Here is an 18,322-nt window from a genome sequence, read left to right as displayed (position 1 = left end):
AACACCACCAGATAGTAAATGTTATTATAAAATCAACTTTGTGTTAGATGATTTTGCTCAATCATAGGCAATGTGTTTTAAGGATATTTAAGGTAGGTTAGGCTATGCTACTATGTTTGGTAATTTTGGTGTACTGAATTCATTTTCAACTTATGATGGGTTTAGAAGGACATAATACCACTCTAAATAGAGGAGCATCTCTATTTAATGAAACAATGAGACTAAAGGTAGAATATCAAATGAAAATTTCACCTACAAATATAGAAGAATTATATGTACTTTTTCATGTATTTAGCACATATTTTACATTCTCAACTTACGTACGCCACAATACATCTATGCAAACATAGCAGAGTCCCAATTTCTTCTTATAAATTTGCTACACACAATCATGAAAATTTATCACTGAACATGGTGTGTATTATGATGTACTGCCCAGATCCTCATCCAGGAATAAAGCATTTATTATGCAAAATGCTGGGAGTACTGCCAACAAATAGCTCCAGTTAGCCTGAATTTGAAGCGTGCCTAAATTAAGATAGTTGCCTTTCTCAAAACCGTGCCCTATTCTGAAGGCAGCCTGAACCCAATGACTAATTGATTCCGGGTGTAGTGATCTGGCCCACTCATGCCAATGCAGGACGATCTAGAGGGAGAAGTTTATCCTTAAAACCCCCCATATGATGGGATGGGATGAAGTGTCTGCTCAGACTGATTCACAGCTGAACTCAGTGGCCTGCTGCAGCTGGCTGGTACCATCTCATAATAGCTGACTCTCTGTATAACCCTTCTCTACATAGCCTGTCTTGTGAAACTGGCAGCTTATAATTAATCATAGAGTAATACTTCCATCTAGATACTACATACCAAGTATGATGGATAATTTTATGTGCCAACTTACATAGGCCACAATACATACATGTTTGGTCAAATATTATTTTAGATGTTTTCATGAAGGTATTTTTCACATAAGACTTGAATAAAGCAGATTACCTTCCATAATGTGGGTGTGTCCCATCCAATCAGTTTAAAATTTTCTTAGAAAAACACTGATCTCTGAAGAAGAGGAAATTCTGCCAGCAGATTGCCTACAGACATGAAGTATGGTAGTATTTCTTCCCCATGTCTCCAGTTGCAAGCCCACTCTGCAAAGTTGTAACCTGTCAGCCTCTATAGTTACATGAGTCAATTCCTTAAAATGATTCTCTGTGACATGCTGGCTTATACTACCTTGCCATTCAGCAGCTCTTCTAGGGCCCAGGCTCCAACTTTCTGCATGGATGTTGCAGGAGATCCTCCAATTTCATACCTGGACAACCTACTTACTCCATTAGGATCCCAGCTCCTCATGCCAAACTACCTCCCATGCATTGATGCCCTTGCCCCCCTGATATGGCTGTTTTGCATGTGAAATTACTCTTTACCAAACTAGGGTCTAAAATGCCTCTCTTGGAAATACTACTATAAAGATAGCTTCCTTACCCTGTTCAGGGACTGACTGGCATGTGATACCAGGCCACTTCCAAGAGGGTCGATGTCCTTGATGGTTCACTCACTCCAGCAGAGGCTGCTTCTCCACCAGGACTCTTTCCTTACCTTACTTAGGGTCCAGAGCCCACTAGTTGTGCTTCTGACCCTTTAAGGACGCTGATAGATTTTGTCACCTATGACTGCCTTCCTCATACTGTGTAGATTCTGACTGTGCTCTGGATCACCTATTAGCTTTGAGCAGAAGTGTTTAGAAAGAGAATGACAATGAAAATGGGAAGGGATAGGGTAAAGGAAAAGCCTTTGCTATTGCTGTTATGATCAGTCCCAAAAGTTTACTCAGAGGAAGAGGCTGGTTTTTATTTTATTTTATTTTTTTAACTTTCTGAGATTTAAGTTAATTTCTGACAGTTGCTTAATCACGAAAAGCTCAATTAGTCCAAGAACCCTCTGTCAAACTTAGAAGTTTAGAGTTTTTTAAAGTGCTATCTGTGCATATTGGAGAAACACATTGATCGATCACACTAGGTATTCTAATACATAGAAAATTTCTTGTATGCCTTTCAATTTTTCCTCAACTAGAATGTAAATTTCAAAGTGGCAGGGAATATGTCTTACTCGTGTTTGCAATCACAGGCTCTGGCACAATTCCTAGAACTTGGTAGGCCCTAACAATATTTATTTAGTGAATGAGTTGAGATCCTTCAGACCAGTCATTCGGAACAAATAGAAAGTCATTTTGTTTAGACTTGTGAGACTTTAAAAAAATTGACTGTTGTACCAGACCTAGGTCATGACATCCAAACTTCACACAAAGAGCCTTAAATAATAACTTCTTTGTGCCCAAAGATCCCCGGCAAAAAGTACCTTGCCTAATACTCTTGAGATCACAATCAACTGAAAAGCTTCTGCCACCTGTGGAGTTTGACCCAGTGATATCCTTTCTAGTGAGTTCTACTAATAGCCTTTCACTTTGTGTAATTTTCTTCTCAGCTTGGAGCCCTGATACAGGTTTGATTTCACTTTATCCAGCCAATGATTAAAGTCAGTGCCTTTTGGTAACCTTTCTCTTTGATTCTCCTCTAATCTAACAGAGTACCCTTTAAATTCTCTCAATATACAGAATCAGAACCCTATGTTGCTTCTTGTCCAGGTAAGTCACATTCCATCTATTCTCAATATACATGAAAACTAAAGAATCAAAACCCTAGCAGAAGTCACAAAATGTTAATGAAGATTCAACTGCATCTTACAATGACTGAACACCCCAATCAATGGTTCATCCTTTCTAAAGCTGATTGTATTTGTATTTTGGTGATAAAGATCAAGCTGTAAGGGGAAACAGCTACATAAGTCCTAGTTAATTAGGAGTCTCAGAAAATTGTTATAATTACCTAATGTGTGAGAGGAAAAAAAGAAATCAAAAACTGAAAATAACTTTCTCAAAAAAATACCAACAGGAGGATTCGTTGAAATTTGTTGATGTTCTTTGTTTTGGCAGAAAGAGAAGGAAACAAAAATCTAAACAAAAACATCACACTTCTAATTGACACCTGCTAGATCATTTTCTCCTGTTATATAAGCAAGTAATATTTGAATTGAGTTTTCTTTCACTCTCTTGTTGATTTTTTAAAAAGTAGCAGTATAACATGTTCCTGTGCTTTCTCTTTCAAATTCTCATTTGCAACACTATGAGAAAATTGGAAGATTTTTACTTGCAGTGGGATTTAATTTATAATTCAGGGTTTCAAACAATGTACTAATTTATTTAAGATACAACTACTGAGTATGAACTATTTATCAGATACATTGCTAGATACTGGAATTATAACAGTGAAAGAAATCAGCTATAGCCTCTTTCCTCTTTAAGATCAAGATTTATTATAAACTGAACACAAAGCCTTTTTCATTTTTAATAAATAATGGTTTATATTTTTTTAAACTTTTGATTGTCTGAATTCTAATTTTCGATATACTTCCTCTGTGTGTGTGTGTTAAAATTCAAATACACAGTCTATATACAAATTCTAAATTTAAATTACTAGTTTTAAGGCCAAAGTATCAGGTGCTTTCTTATGTGTATTATAAATAACTCTTCAATATTAAAATTATATGAACCATTTGTGCAGATAAATTGAACTAACCTTTTAACAAACATGAATGGTTTTTGTTCAGTCAATTGAGTTTCTTCTCCAGAATCTCAAACCCTGTATGTGTTGCTTTCCTGAATACTAATTTTAGGCTTTTATATGCATTTTAATGGATCTATCATATCTTGCCTTGCATGGTAGGTGTTTCTATTACCTTTTGTTAAAGAAATTTCTAGTTTTTGAAGTAATACCAACATTTTAAACATTCAAGCAATTACTCTCACTCCCAAATACAATTACTATAAACACAGATATGGATTCTGATATGATCTATGTACATTTCGGTTATACTTCATTAATGACCCAAAGAGCATCTATTGGGCCATTTTTATGGTAAGTTACTTCTATTACCAGATTAAAACTAATACAAATTTCTGGATTTTTTGCTTTTTTTCCCATTATTATTTCTAAATGTTAATTTTGTCCTGGATGTTGAAGTATTAGAAGAGTTCTAAGCAATGCCTGCATTAATGCCTATGAGAAGGCTTTATGGGAATTCCAGACTCTGGGATTCAGTAATAGTATAAATGCCTTGTATTAAATGGCAGGTGCAGTGATCTTCATTAGGCATAGTTTACAACTTTTGAAATTCTTCATTTCAAGAAGAAAACAGATCTGGAAGAAACGTTGGATGCTATCAAGGGCAATACTTGTATTTTCTAAGTAAAACAATGCAAAGAATACCAATGATGTGAACCTGGTAAGCCTATGACAAAAGAGAAAAAAGTTAAAATGTTATTCTTCATTTTTATCCAATGTCATTTAAAAAATCAACAAAAATTTTAAACAGGTATTTCTATGTACCCCTATTTAACTTCCACCATTTCTATCAGAGTCTAATTAGTATTATTTTTTCCTAAGTTTAGGCCTCTGTGTCCACTATCCCTGTTCCTAAGATCCCTCTGGGTTGTTACTATGAAGGTACAATTCTGACTCAGCTAAGGAACATAAAGGAACATATAACCACCCAGCCACTCTGTGTCACCATATGTCACATAGCCTTGGCATCAAGTGGAGAAGGACAGTGAATTGATTCATGGAACTGGCATCATTCAGAGGTTGTGAGTTCAGGCAGGATTCTGTTCTTTTTCATAAATGACTTTGAAACATTTAGCCAATTATGATGGTACCTCTGCTACCTCATCTGTAAGTGACAATTACTAATTCATATGATATTGTGAGCACTGAACATAACAAAATACTTGAGTGGCAAACATAAGTTATAATGATAGTCACAATGAGCTGTGAATGGTGGCATAGGCCTGTAGGTGTGGGGATCACTTCAGCTCACAAGTTTGAGATCAGTATAAATAATATATAGGAAACCCCTAAATTAATAATAAATAAATATAGCAATCATATATAGATGACTATAAACACAGTATAAACAGCATAAGGTCATATATGTATATATGTATGTATGTATGTGTGTGTGTGTATACACACACACACACACACACACACACACACACACATATATATATATATATATATCACCAAACCAACACTCAGATTGTTATCAGTTCATTAATGTAAAAAAGAAAAATGATCTGAAAGAAACTGATTTTGTTGCCATTTTTAACACAGCAGGAATGGATATGTTTTGTTACTCCATTTAACAATGTTTTCTTTAATTTAAAAGTATTTGTGGGTTTATAAATATATGTAATATATTTTTATTAGACAATCCCTATCTCTCGCTTCCCCGTCCTCCTTATATCATTGAAAATGAATAGGAAATAAGCAAGTTCTCCCACACTGCTTCTACCATACCCAATCTATGACAGAAACATGAGCATGCAAACCACATGAATTTCATTCTCCTGTTTGGTAAGCTGCAGTTTTGTGACCTAGTCTGTTAAGCAAACACTTGAAGCAATTTACTTCTGTTAAAATCATTTGCAGCTGAATTGGCACTCAGATGACGAAAACTGTGTATGAACAGTCTTTTTAAAAGTCATTGCATTGTTTTGGAATTGTATGTGACATAAAAATTTATCAGTTAAATAGACATTCCTTCACAAACACACATTGGTAGTTCATGTACGAATAACAATCTATTATTAAATTCCAGCTTCATGACAATTTTTCTCATTCCATAGTTTTGTTATTGTTATTTGTTTCTGACAAAGAGCATTTATGTCACAATGGAAAACCAGCACACAGTTTTTCAAAAGAAAAAATACACTGGATTCTGTTATGTTATTCAGACCTTATCTTTTCTTCAACCTGTTTCTCTTAGTTATAATAAGAGTTTATAAAAATATAGTGAATACATGTTTTTTTTATGGATATTACTTGTTGTATCATTTTTATTAACAAAGGTAATAAATGTTCAAAGGTCTGGCCTCCTCCAGTAGTCTCTGAATCATAGGGTGAGAATGGCCAATTTTCCTTAATCACCTATGCAACTCTCAATATTTATCCACCACCCTTTGGATTTCTTTGCTTGAGGTCTATACCATCTGTCTAAGCTGCTTACTTGATTATTCCTGTTGTTGTCTCTTGTCCTCACAACCACCACATTGCTTATCAATTCTGGACTCACTAAAGTGATATCAATGTGGAACTTACATTCATTTACATTATTATTTTAGAGTCTACTTTGATAATCTGGAGGTCTGCATGTACTTTCAGATCCCTTAAATGCAGAAATACGCATTCTTCTTGAATGATCATTAAAAATACAATACATATACATCAGACCTTGGCAAAACTTGCATTAACCCAAGTACACTGGAGCATTTCACCAATATTGATGCTTGTCCTTTATAATCTCATTGTTCTCACCATTCCCTCCTTATTTCATACTACTTCAGTGTAAGGGACCCTCTCAAGAAAACTCAAGTAAGGGATTCAGAAAGAATATAATTTTGGAGTCAAAGAGGTTGGTTCAAATCCTGCTTTATGACTTGTAGACTATATGATAACAAATAAATGTGGATAATATAATGTGATAAGAGAAATACATTTCTTGCATATTTAGAAAGTCTAAAAACTGAGGTTAGCTGACAGTAAGTCACCCAAGTTCTAAAATAAAACTGCTGAAAAGACAGCTAGATTGATATTTAACTATGAATCTCTATCACCCACCTGCAGCCTCTATGGGGAGATTCAAATGTGAAGAAGAGTTCAACATAATTAGGGGATTCAAATGCATTGGGCATGTGGAAGCATGCCATACTTCTGAGACAAGGAAGGAAGGTGCTTCTCGCCCTTCCATCCAAGTGATAGGGATCCCAAAAGATCTTTGCTCAATGGTTGTAGTAGCTTTTAAGTGATTAAAATCTTACTTTTCAATAGATATTTAGAGGCTGTGTAATTATAACCTGAAATTATGCAGAGAAATATTGGGATATAACAGACTACAATAGGAAAATACCACAACTTTTTGGTGTGTGTGTGTGTGTGTGTGTGTGTGTTGTGTAGTGTAGTGTATGTGGGAAAGCCACGGATAGATCTCAATGCCAGGACTAAGTTTGTGTTTGGAGATATGTAAGGCATGAAGCATACTAGAAGAAACTGTTTAAGTACTTGGTGGGGAAACTCACCTACTTTAGTGATGGTAGAAGTACATTTCCAAATTTTGGTGGCACAAGGAGCCATGAGTTCCTAAGTGCAAGCAGACATGGTATGAGGTAGCTGGAGTTAAGGTCTTTCAGTGGGGCTTATGTTACAAGGTTGTCTCCTGAGCAAGACAGCCCAGTAGCAAGTCCTTTTGTGCTGTTTCCAGAGGCAGAAACTTGGGAAGGACATTGAAGAAAGTCAGCTGGGAGTCATTGGTTTAGGTTGGAAATCATACAGTGAAGAAGTCACACAAATGTTCCTCACTAAAAAATGAAAATGTGGAGGCATGCTACACTGGGGAATATTATGGTTGACTAATATTAGCCAAAAACTAGGCTGACCATTTATTCTCTGAAAATGAGACTTTTCTAATAGCTAAAAATGTCCAGAAAACTGCAGATAACTCATCCAAAGCCTGGTAAAAATTCTGGCAGCAAATTTAGAAGAAATTGTGGAAGACCCCATTTCCAATAGTTCAGCCTAAAGGAAAACATCTTGTCTCTCCTCAAGTTATTTGGTTGCAAAGGGTGAATAGTGTCATTTACTTTTTAAGTTGAATTTGAGAAGTGACCAGGAGAACTAAGGGTAGAGGATTTATAAACACTTCACATTGTGACTGACATTTAGTAGTTAATCAATAAATGTAAGGTACAAAGGAAAGTACTCAAACTTTAATTTTAAAAAACTGTTAGTCCCCGCTTCACTAAATTTCAACTACTTAAATTTTTCTCCTATCTTATATAAAGTGTATTGGTGTAATTCCTAATATTACACTGTTTGAAATTTCTGTTTATTTAAATTATTATTCTGCTCAAGGCTAAGCTGTCTTATTTAAAAAACAAGATGATAAAAATGCCAAATTATCCTAATACAAACCTACACTTCTTTCAACTAGTCAGTATCCCTCGGCAAACCTATAAAAATCTCCCTTTTAATTGCAAAAATTCAAAGTCAAGCTTTCTGCCTGTCACATCCTCTACATCAAAATACATATCATCATTCATTAATTTAAAAATTCATTCAACAAATATTTATTCAGTTCCCATCACTCAGCAGCAACTCTTCTAAGAACTGGGGACACAGCAGTGAATAAAGAATAGGAGGACATCTATTCAATGAGCTTGTGTCCTAGGGGGAAACAGATAATGAAGAAGACAACTAATTAAAATATGCACTAAAGTAGGTAGTCAATGGCATAAAGAAGAAAAATTCAGCAGAGAGTAAGATATCATGGTGATGGTGTAATTTTATATAATGTGGCCAGGAAGTACTTCAGAGAGAAGATGACATTCAGTAAAGAGCTTGAAGATAAGGGAACCATGTGAATATTTAAGAAACAAACAATCAAAGCAGAGGGAAAAGGAAAGTACAAAACTCCTGAAATTGAAAGGCTCTGGGTATGTTCCAGTGTGTATCTGTGCCTGCATCATGAGAAATAAGCACAGACAGACTCAGAGCTCAGAGTGAGTTTATATTAACAGGATAACTCTGATTGTTGGGCTGATTGGAGATGAGTGGTGCCAAGGATAAAGGAAAAAAAAAAAAAACAGATAAAACAAAACAAACAAACAAAAATGACTTAGTAGTTTATATTGCACATTCAGGTGAAAAATATTGGTAGCTTGGTCTAAAATGGTAGCAGAGGAGATGAGCTCATATTTTGAATTATTTGATGAGTCACATTTGGGTTTAAGAGAAAGAGAGTGGTCAAATTAGATCCCAAGGTTTTACCTGAGTAACTGGAAGAAAGGAGATGCTGTTTCCTAAGATGATGAACTTGAAGAAAAAAGGAGGTTATTTAGGGACCATCTGTTGCAGTGTTTCAGATATGATACAGGTCAGATAAGTGTAAGATGTTCAAGTGAAGATATGAAGATATGAATTAATTCTGGAGGTCAGCAGAGAGGACTGTATTGAATACTAAGATGATACTGCAAAGAGGAACTATATGAAACTACCAAAAGAGTTGAGTACCAACAAACTGTAGGCCAGTGTGAAGCCTTCCTCTTGGGCCATACCTACATGTAGGGATTAATGTGAAGAAAAACACTGGCAAATAATAAAGAGAAATAGTGAGAAGAGAGGTAGGGGAAAATCAGAACACTGAAGTTACTTGAAACCAAGGGAAAAAAATTGTTTCAAAAGGGAGGTAATAGGGCTGGAGTTGCAGCTCAGTGGTTGAGTGATTGCCTAGCATGTGTGAGGCACAGGTTTTATTCTCAGTACTGCGTATAAATAAATAAATTTAAATAAAGGTTCATCAAAAACTAAAAAAAAAAAAATCTTAATAAGAAAAAAAATGGAGGTAGTAAACGACTGTGTCAAATTATGTTGATAAGAAATAGGAGGACTGAGAACCAATCATGGAACACAGCAACAAAGAAATCATTAGTGACCTTGATAAGAGTAACTTTGCTGATATTATGGGTATAAAAGTCAATTGCATTGGTGTTAAAACAAAATGATGGGAAGAAAAGGATCAAGGCACTGAGCAGAGCCAATTCTTTCAAGAATTTTTGAACAAAAAAAAGAAAAAAATAGTAATATCTATGAAATGTGTCTAAAATGTTTTATATGTTATTTAAAAAAAAAAACAGAATAAACATCCTGTGTAGGTGGGCAGCATTTTTGACACAACACACTAGAGGAGTTAAGAGAGGATGGCACCTAGAGGGTGGGCTGGGTATAATTAAAAGCATGGGCAAGTCATTCATAAAAATGAAGTCATTCAAAAAAACATAAAGTTACAAATTTCAGTGAGGGAAATAAATGTGATGGTAAGAGAAGTGGGAATTTTCTTCTATTTATTTCCGTTTTTCTCAATGAATGAAAATGAGGATTGGAGAAAGGGTAACAGAAAGGAGGGGAATGCTGAAATTATGAAATGATAATTTGCAAAGTGGAAAAGAGAATGGACAAGGAAATATCTGACTGATGGACAGTGTTAAGGCCTGCTTAAGTATAATCTTTAAAAATTAAGATAAGTCACCATAATGCCATGAATAATCCCTAATGAGCTCACAATTATGTTAGTACAGTCTTTTCAACACAGTACAGAGTCATTCTATTTTGTGGATCTTTTCATGTTCTTCTTCCCACTTGGAGTCTCTATGTTATCCCTTGTATCTATATATGTACCACTCATTATTCAAGAGCTAACCCATGATTCATCTTTCCTATGAAGCCCATACTAATGTAAATCTCTATGTTGAGTTTTACTCTTTTATATTCAAGAATCTTCTTTAGTGGTTGAAACTCATAGTTTGAATTATACTGCCTGGATTCAAATGTCAGAGTCATAATCTTAAAGAAGTCTCTTAAACTCTCTGAGTATGTTTCCTAATCAATAAAACAAATTGAACAAAACATAAGATACACATCATGGACTTTTTAAATTGGAAATTAAATGAGTAAATGCAACTAACCCACTCAATACATGTTCAATACATAGTAAAAGTTGAGTTAAATATTGACTTCTACCTATATTAATATTATCATATAACTTATTAACTATATTAATATTATCATATAACTTATTATATTTTTAATTTAATATGGTATATAATCTCTCCGTAATCTCTATGCTCTGTGAGCTCATTAAGGATAGGAACTATTTACTAGTCTTGTTTTTAAATTTCTCACAATATGTTGGTCAGAAAAAAGTCACTGGTTGACTATAAAATTTAATATTACTTAATTTATATTATAAAATTTAAAATCATCTTACATAGTATTCAATGAAAAATTATATTATATTGGATCTGTCCATTTGGATTTGAAGATAAAACACTATCTTAGAAAATTAACTATCTCAGGCAGCTTCCTTTGACTTTTGATTGAAAATGTCTCCATCTATAGATATATTTGAAATCATTCACAAAAAAAGAAAGTATAAAAGGAATAAAATGAATGCCTTTCCTTAGAGGAAAAATAAATCAAGATTCCATAAATATAGTAGAATATATATTTGTACACATACATTTTTATTCTAAAATTATGACCATTATCTATATACCATGTCTTTCAACTTAGAATGTGCAAAATGAAATTCATTTCTTCTTTGGCATTGTTTTCTATACGTTTTAATGCAACAAAATTTCATAGTAATATTAAAATAACAAATTTTAAAATTCAAATACTAAACACAAATTTTCTCATTTACACAGTAATTACCATTCAGAAAGTATATGGGCTTCTACAGGGAGATATTGCAAGCTTATGAGAATATTTTTTATGATATACAATAAGAATTTCTTGACATATGCCAACATCTCCCAAGTCAATAAAATTGTGGTTTACTACCATGGGTTAAAGTATTTAACCATGAAATAAATTCTTCCTGAGTAAAATAACATTGTAAGTTGGTATTAGAACAATTTAGTCTTCCCTTAAGACACTGACATGTGCATAGAAAACATCTGTCCATGGCAATAAAAAATGAGGAAGAATATAATACAGAACAAATATCCCTTGCACATAGGGTTTTTCTAATAATAGAACTATCTGCTTTTTTAAATTGAGTCAATCTGCAAATGTCTGTTAAGAGTCAATCTTTTGTTTGTAGATGACATGTTTTTCATGCGGTGAATAAAAAAAGTCCATGTTTTACCACAAAGACTAATTTTCAAAAGATCAATCTTATAAATATTAGAATCTTAAAATTGTTTAAACTTATGCTTTGCAGAACTATGTTACTCTATGTAGTACCACTGAATTCACAAAGAGAAAATAGAAAATTATAATATTAATTGACTCTTTTGATCTGTTTACTTTTTAATTGTTGAATCACTGTAATTTTCATATGCTGAGAAAAAGTTGGCCTATAAAGATAATAATAATAGTTTCTATCATGTTTTATATATCTTAAGTATTCATATGTGAAATGAAATCCACTACCCATATTTAAGTGGTATTAATGTGTGTCTGTAGGTGTATGTATGATTGTTTCATACATAAACACAAACAAACATACACATATTATCACAAATCTAGTCATTCAAATTTGAACATTGGAGTCATATTTTTACTCCTGTTTACCTTTGTATCCAAATGGTCACTAATTCTGGAATATGATTTTAAAATATACTTAGAACCATCATCACTTATAGTTCTTGTTATGGTTTAGATATTAGATAGAGTGTCCCTGAAAACCTCATGTATAAAACAATGCAAGAAAGTTTAGTGGTCAAATGTTTGGGTTATGAGAGTTTTAAGTTAATCAGTGCATTAATCCACTAATAGGAACTAATTGGGTGATAACTGTAGGCAGCTAGGGTGTGGCTAGAGTAGATGGGTCATTAGGGGCATGCCTTTAGGTATATATTGTGTCCATGGTGAGGGGAGTGGTTACTCTCTCTGCTTCCTGGTTCCAAATCCTGAGCTGCTTTCCTTTGCCACACTTTTCTACCATGAGCAGATAGGTGCTCATGAGCACCTCCAGCCCAGAGCAACAGAGTTGGTCATCTATGGACTGAAACATCTGAAACTGAGCACCAAAATAAAATTTTCCTCCTTTAATTGTTCTTGTCTGGTCTTTTGGTCACAGCAATAAATAAGTTGACTAAAACATTTCTCTTCCCATTTCCCTACCTCTTTCAGGTTTAAAACACACATAAAAATAAGCTTTAAAAATTCAGTCATGTGATTCAAATGTATGATAGGTCAAGGTCATTGTATTGTCATGTGTAACTAATTAAAACAAATAAAAAATTAAAAAAAAAAATTCAGCCACATGCCCATCCTTTTGAAACCATCTTGAATTTGGTGTTCATCCTTTTTCTCCATTTTAACATTTGCTCTGTTTCTAAGGCTACTGTCTTGACAGATTCCTCACCTAATCCCATCTATGTGAATACAATACCAATAGAGTGTCTTATTGCATTTAGGCCCCTTCTATCTATAATATCTTGTATATAATACTGCAGGATTATTTCTTGCTAAATACCATTTCCATCATGCTACATTCCTGTTCTAAAACCACCTGGTTACCTACCATGATCTGTGTAAACAGGCATAGTTGATAATACTCATCATCCTTCTGCAAGTGGCATGGCTAATTACAACCCTCTACACTATTGTTTCCTTCCATGTTCTCAGATGCTTTCTATCTAAACTGTGGCACCTATCTCTATTCATCAATTATCTAAACTTTCTACATCTTAAAACTTTTCTTTCCCTTCTTCTCATTTAAAAATTCCTTTAAAAAAACCACTTAAATGATATGAGCTCTAATTTTTAATGAGGATTAAATAGATGCATATGTCTGCCACAAACAATATAGAATAAAATATAGGAATCAAAACAAACTATTAGCCAGGCCCAGAAGTGCACATATATAATATCAGTGGCTTAGGAGGCTGAGACAGGAGGATCGCGAGTTCAAAGCCAGCCTCAGCAAAAATGTGGTGCTAAGCAACTCAGTGAGACCCTGTCTCTAAACAAAATACAAAATAGGGCTACAGATATGGCTCAAGTGGTTGAGTGTCCTTGAGTTCAACTCCTGGCACCCCCAAACAAACAAACAAAATCAAAAGTAATAGACTTATAAACAAACTTAACATCTGTAATTATGGGTAAATACAAAACTTATTTTAGTCTTAAATCAAAAAATATTAATAAAATATGATTTCCATGGTAGATTAAGAATGAACATTAAAATATCTGCTTTCTCAGAATTTATAAAATAAACAACAAAGTTATTTTATAAACCTGTATAATGCATTCTTAAGAATATAAATGAAATAATGACCAGAATATTTGCCCATGTTTACCTATCATGCATATTAACAAAACTTGCACTGACCCTGTTTGAGGTGGAAGTGGTTTACTGTTCTTTTCTTTTCTTACAGCCCAGAGATTGATTTCCCTTTTGTCTTTGCCTGATTCCATAATCTGCCATCTTATAAGTCTGATTTCAAGTAGGTCACATAAAGCTACCCACTTCTAAATTCATACTGCCAAGTATTAGATTTTACATAGTCCATTTGGTAGTAGAGAACTGTATCTCTTGGTTTTCATGTGCATGAAATTAGATTTTGATAAATGGTGAAAATATAAAATTATAAAAGATCTATAAATAGAAAAGAGAAGACAGTAAATAACCCCCCCCCCAAAAAAAAAAGGCCATGAGAGACTGAAAAGGCAACCTACAGAATGGAGGCATGTGTTTGCAAATGTACATTCAGTAGGGGTTAATATCCAGAATGTATAAAGATCATCTACAACTCTGTGACAAACAAACAAACAAAATGTTTAAAAATGGGGAAATGACTTGCATAGGCATTTCTCCAAAGAAAATATACAAATGAGAAAAATTGTGAAAAAAAAATTTAATATCACTAATCAGGAAAATGAAAACAAAAAAAAATCAAAGTCATAAAAAGTTTCTATCTCACATCTGCTACAATACAAAATAAAATCAAATAAACCATGTTTGTAGAACTCTTGTATAATGGAATGTAAAGTAGTGTACTTTACACTACTATACTATGTACTATAAAAAAAAAGTACAGTGGTTCTTCAAAAAATTAAAAATAGAATTATCGTATGATGAAGCAGTTCCACTTCTTGGCATACAACTAAAAGAACTGAAAACAGAATCTGAAAGAGACATATGTACACCCACAGTAATAGCAATAGTATTCACAAAAACCAAAGGTGAAAGTAAGACAAGTATCCATCTATCAATGAAGGAATAAGCAAAATGTGCTCTATACCTAAAATTAAATATGATTCAGACTTAAAAATTTAAGAAATTCTGACATCTGTGCAGTATGGATGAAACATGAGGACATCATGATTGAGTAAAATAAATCAGTCATAAAAAGACAAATGGAATTTGAGTAAGTTATATGTGTACCTGCACAGGAAAATATTCAGAGACAGGAATTAGAATGGTGGTGATCACAAGTCAGGGAAGCATGGAGTTGTTTCATGAGTATAAACTTTTTGTTTTGCAAGATGAAAGGAATTCTGAAGTTAGGCTGCACAATAATGTGGACAATGAACTTGCTGAAAGGAAAAAAATCTCCTTTATTCTCTTAAGAGTGGTTCTGTACTGGCACCTATGACTGATTAAGAGAGGAAAAAGCATACAAATTTTAGTTGTTGTTAAGAAATTAGTTTCTAAATGCATGGCCTTCTCAAAAGGCCTTCACAGCAAAGAAGTGAAGACTCAAGGAAATGGCTAAATGCAGTGGACTTATCTACATTTTTAGGGATCTGGCATGAAATGACTATGGCCATCTTGATTTAAAGTACCATTTCATCTGCCCCATGACCATAGTGATAAGAGAGATAGGAATTTCTGACATAGTGACAGTAGAAACAAGTAAGGGAGAGTATGAATACACAGGCAGACTTCATGTGGGGACTTCTGCTTGAGCTAGAAGCAAGTTGCAGCTTTAAGACTCAGACTATAACTCACTTGAATCAAATGTATGAAAGATGATATGTCATGAGCTTTGTAATGTTTTGAACAACCAATAAAAAAAAAAAAAAAAAAGACTCAGACTAGCTCATACAAAGAACAAGCCTGTCCAGCTTTTATGGCACCTACAGGATAGGCAGGATTCCAGTACTTCATGTCATCACATGTAGAGGTGGGGTTTAATTGTGACTCTACTCTTCTTCAACATGGCTCTTCATGTCATGCACATTCTCATTAAAATCTTGTCTTTACCTCGGGTGTTTGTTTTACTATGCTAATAAAGTAAAGGTAACTACAGGTTACTATAGTGACTATTCTGTGCACTACTTGAGGTCCTTCTTTCTCATCTGGGAGAGTCCTATTATTACTTTCAGAACAGGGCAAACAATTTTCCTGTGTCAGTGGGTTTGATTTTAGGAGACTTATGTTTGGCTCTGGCTTGTGGGTACTTCTGCTGATAGCATAATCTCAGAAGGCTGAGCTCACTTCTCAACCTCCCACCTCCTATTGTGTTACCTTAATTCCACAGCCTTGAAGACTGGTCCCAATTTCAATTCCTAAATTTCTGGTATGTGGGTTAACCCCATATCACTATTGTTAGACTGCCTGTCTCACTGGTATGAGAGAGCAGGACACCTTCATAACAGAAAAGGTATGCCTTCCTTTAAGCAGATATGTGAGGACAGAGTGCTTTTCTTGTGCTTGGTTTTTCTCTGTTGCCTTCAGTTCAAAATGATCTTTATACTAAAGTTGCATATTCAAGGATAGTATATTCTGATTTCATTTCCACTTAACAATTCTTAACTGTGCACTTAAAATTAGGTGAGATAGTAAGTTTAACGTTACATACAATTTTAAAAGAGTTCAAAGCAATAGTGTCAGAAAATTAATATATTTAAGGAGACTGTGACAAGGTATTTAAAGTATAAATGGACAGATGCAGCATGTTTTCTGCCTATCAGACTACTTAAATGTTTCCCAAAGAACATACCTAGGCATGTTTTATTCTATTTTTTTTAAAGAAGTTATAGTATAGTAGTATTATTACCACAAAGATCATAGCAATACCTAAAATCTCCATGTTTCTCATATATTTACACACAGAGACACATTAAAATACACATAAATTCTTATATACCACTTATAATTTAGGTAGTGAAATTAATTTGACACATGAGTACATAAATCACAGTATTACAGAAGTTATTATTATCTTCATGGACACAATTTTTGCTAGCATATGAAAGTTATACTAATTCTCAAATTAAAAAGAAAAGATGTGGAACAGAGATCAGAAATCCAATTAATATTCTCATTTCCTATGTCTCCTTTGTGCAATCAATGCTACATTTATCATATTTTAATTTATGCAAAAGGCATCTGTATAAATGGACAATCTCACTTATGAAAATGAGCACAGAAAATGTATACTGGTTTATTTCTATTTTATGTATAAATAAACTCTTTGTCCTTTGAGAACAACTTATGTAAAATTTGTATGCTACAGCTCTTCTTCCACTAATAATGGGAGACTGCTAGAGTCTTTTTTGCTTTATCACCTTGCAAGTGTGCATATGCAAGAAGCAGTTATTTGGTCTGGGATATAAATAGCTGAAATGAATTTTCTATTTCCTCATTTTTTTTCCTGATGAAATATATTTAAATGCCAGCTGTGTTATAACCTTCAAACAACTCAATACCAGTTCTTGAGATGCCATTAAATGTATGAGTACAAGTAAATATGAAGAACTTAAAATTTTGTTCTAATTGCCTTTAGCTTTTTTTTTTTTTAGTTGTAGATGAACACGACACCTCTATTATGTATTTATTTATTATTTTTTATGTGGTGCTGAGGATTGAACCCAGGGCCTCATGCTTGGGAGGCAAGTACTGTACTGAGCTGAGCTACAACCCCAGCTTTTTAAAATAAATAACCATTTAACAATTAACTTCTTATTCTAAAAAAATTATAAAAAGTAGAGGATGAAGCTGATTGCTCAAAAAGTTCTCCTTCATCCAGGAAAAGGAGATAGAGAGCCTAAGAAAATTCCATAGAATAATAATATCATATTTATGGAGTGTCGAAAATATTTTACACTTATATTTCACTAAGAATTCCGAGCTGCCCTATTCATAATTTTTGCAATTACAGATGTGTTCACACAATATTATAATTAATTTTTAGAGTGAATAATTTCTTTCTACTTTCTAATAGTCTCAGTCTCTTGTACAATATTTTTGTTCTTAAGACTAAGCCTGTTATGACCTCTGTGTCAATACAAAAACATATCAAAAAAATTGTGCACCATGATCAAGTAGGATTCATCCCTGGGATGCAAGGCTGGTTCAATATACGGAAATCAATAAATGTTATTCACCACATCAATAGACTTAAAAATAAGAACCATATGATCATCTCGATAGATGCGGAAAAAGCATTCGACAAAGTACAGCATCCCTTTATGTTCAAAACTCTAGAAAAACTAGGGATAACAGGAACATACCTCAATATTGTAAAAGCAATCTATGCTAAGCCTCAGGCTAGCATCATTCTGAATGGAGAAAAACTGAAGGCATTCCCTCTAAAATCTGGAACAAGACAGAGATGCCCTCTGTCTCCACTTCTGTTCAACATAGTTCTCGAAACACTGGCCAGAGCAATTAGACAGACGAAAGAAATTAAAGGCAT

This window comes from Marmota marmota, unplaced genomic scaffold (genome assembly GCF_001458135.2).
Source record: "Marmota marmota marmota unplaced genomic scaffold, marMar, whole genome shotgun sequence".
Classification (NCBI taxonomy): domain Eukaryota; kingdom Metazoa; phylum Chordata; class Mammalia; order Rodentia; family Sciuridae; genus Marmota; species Marmota marmota.
The sequence above is the reverse complement of the archived record's forward strand: the minus strand, read 5'-3'. Positions refer to the sequence as shown.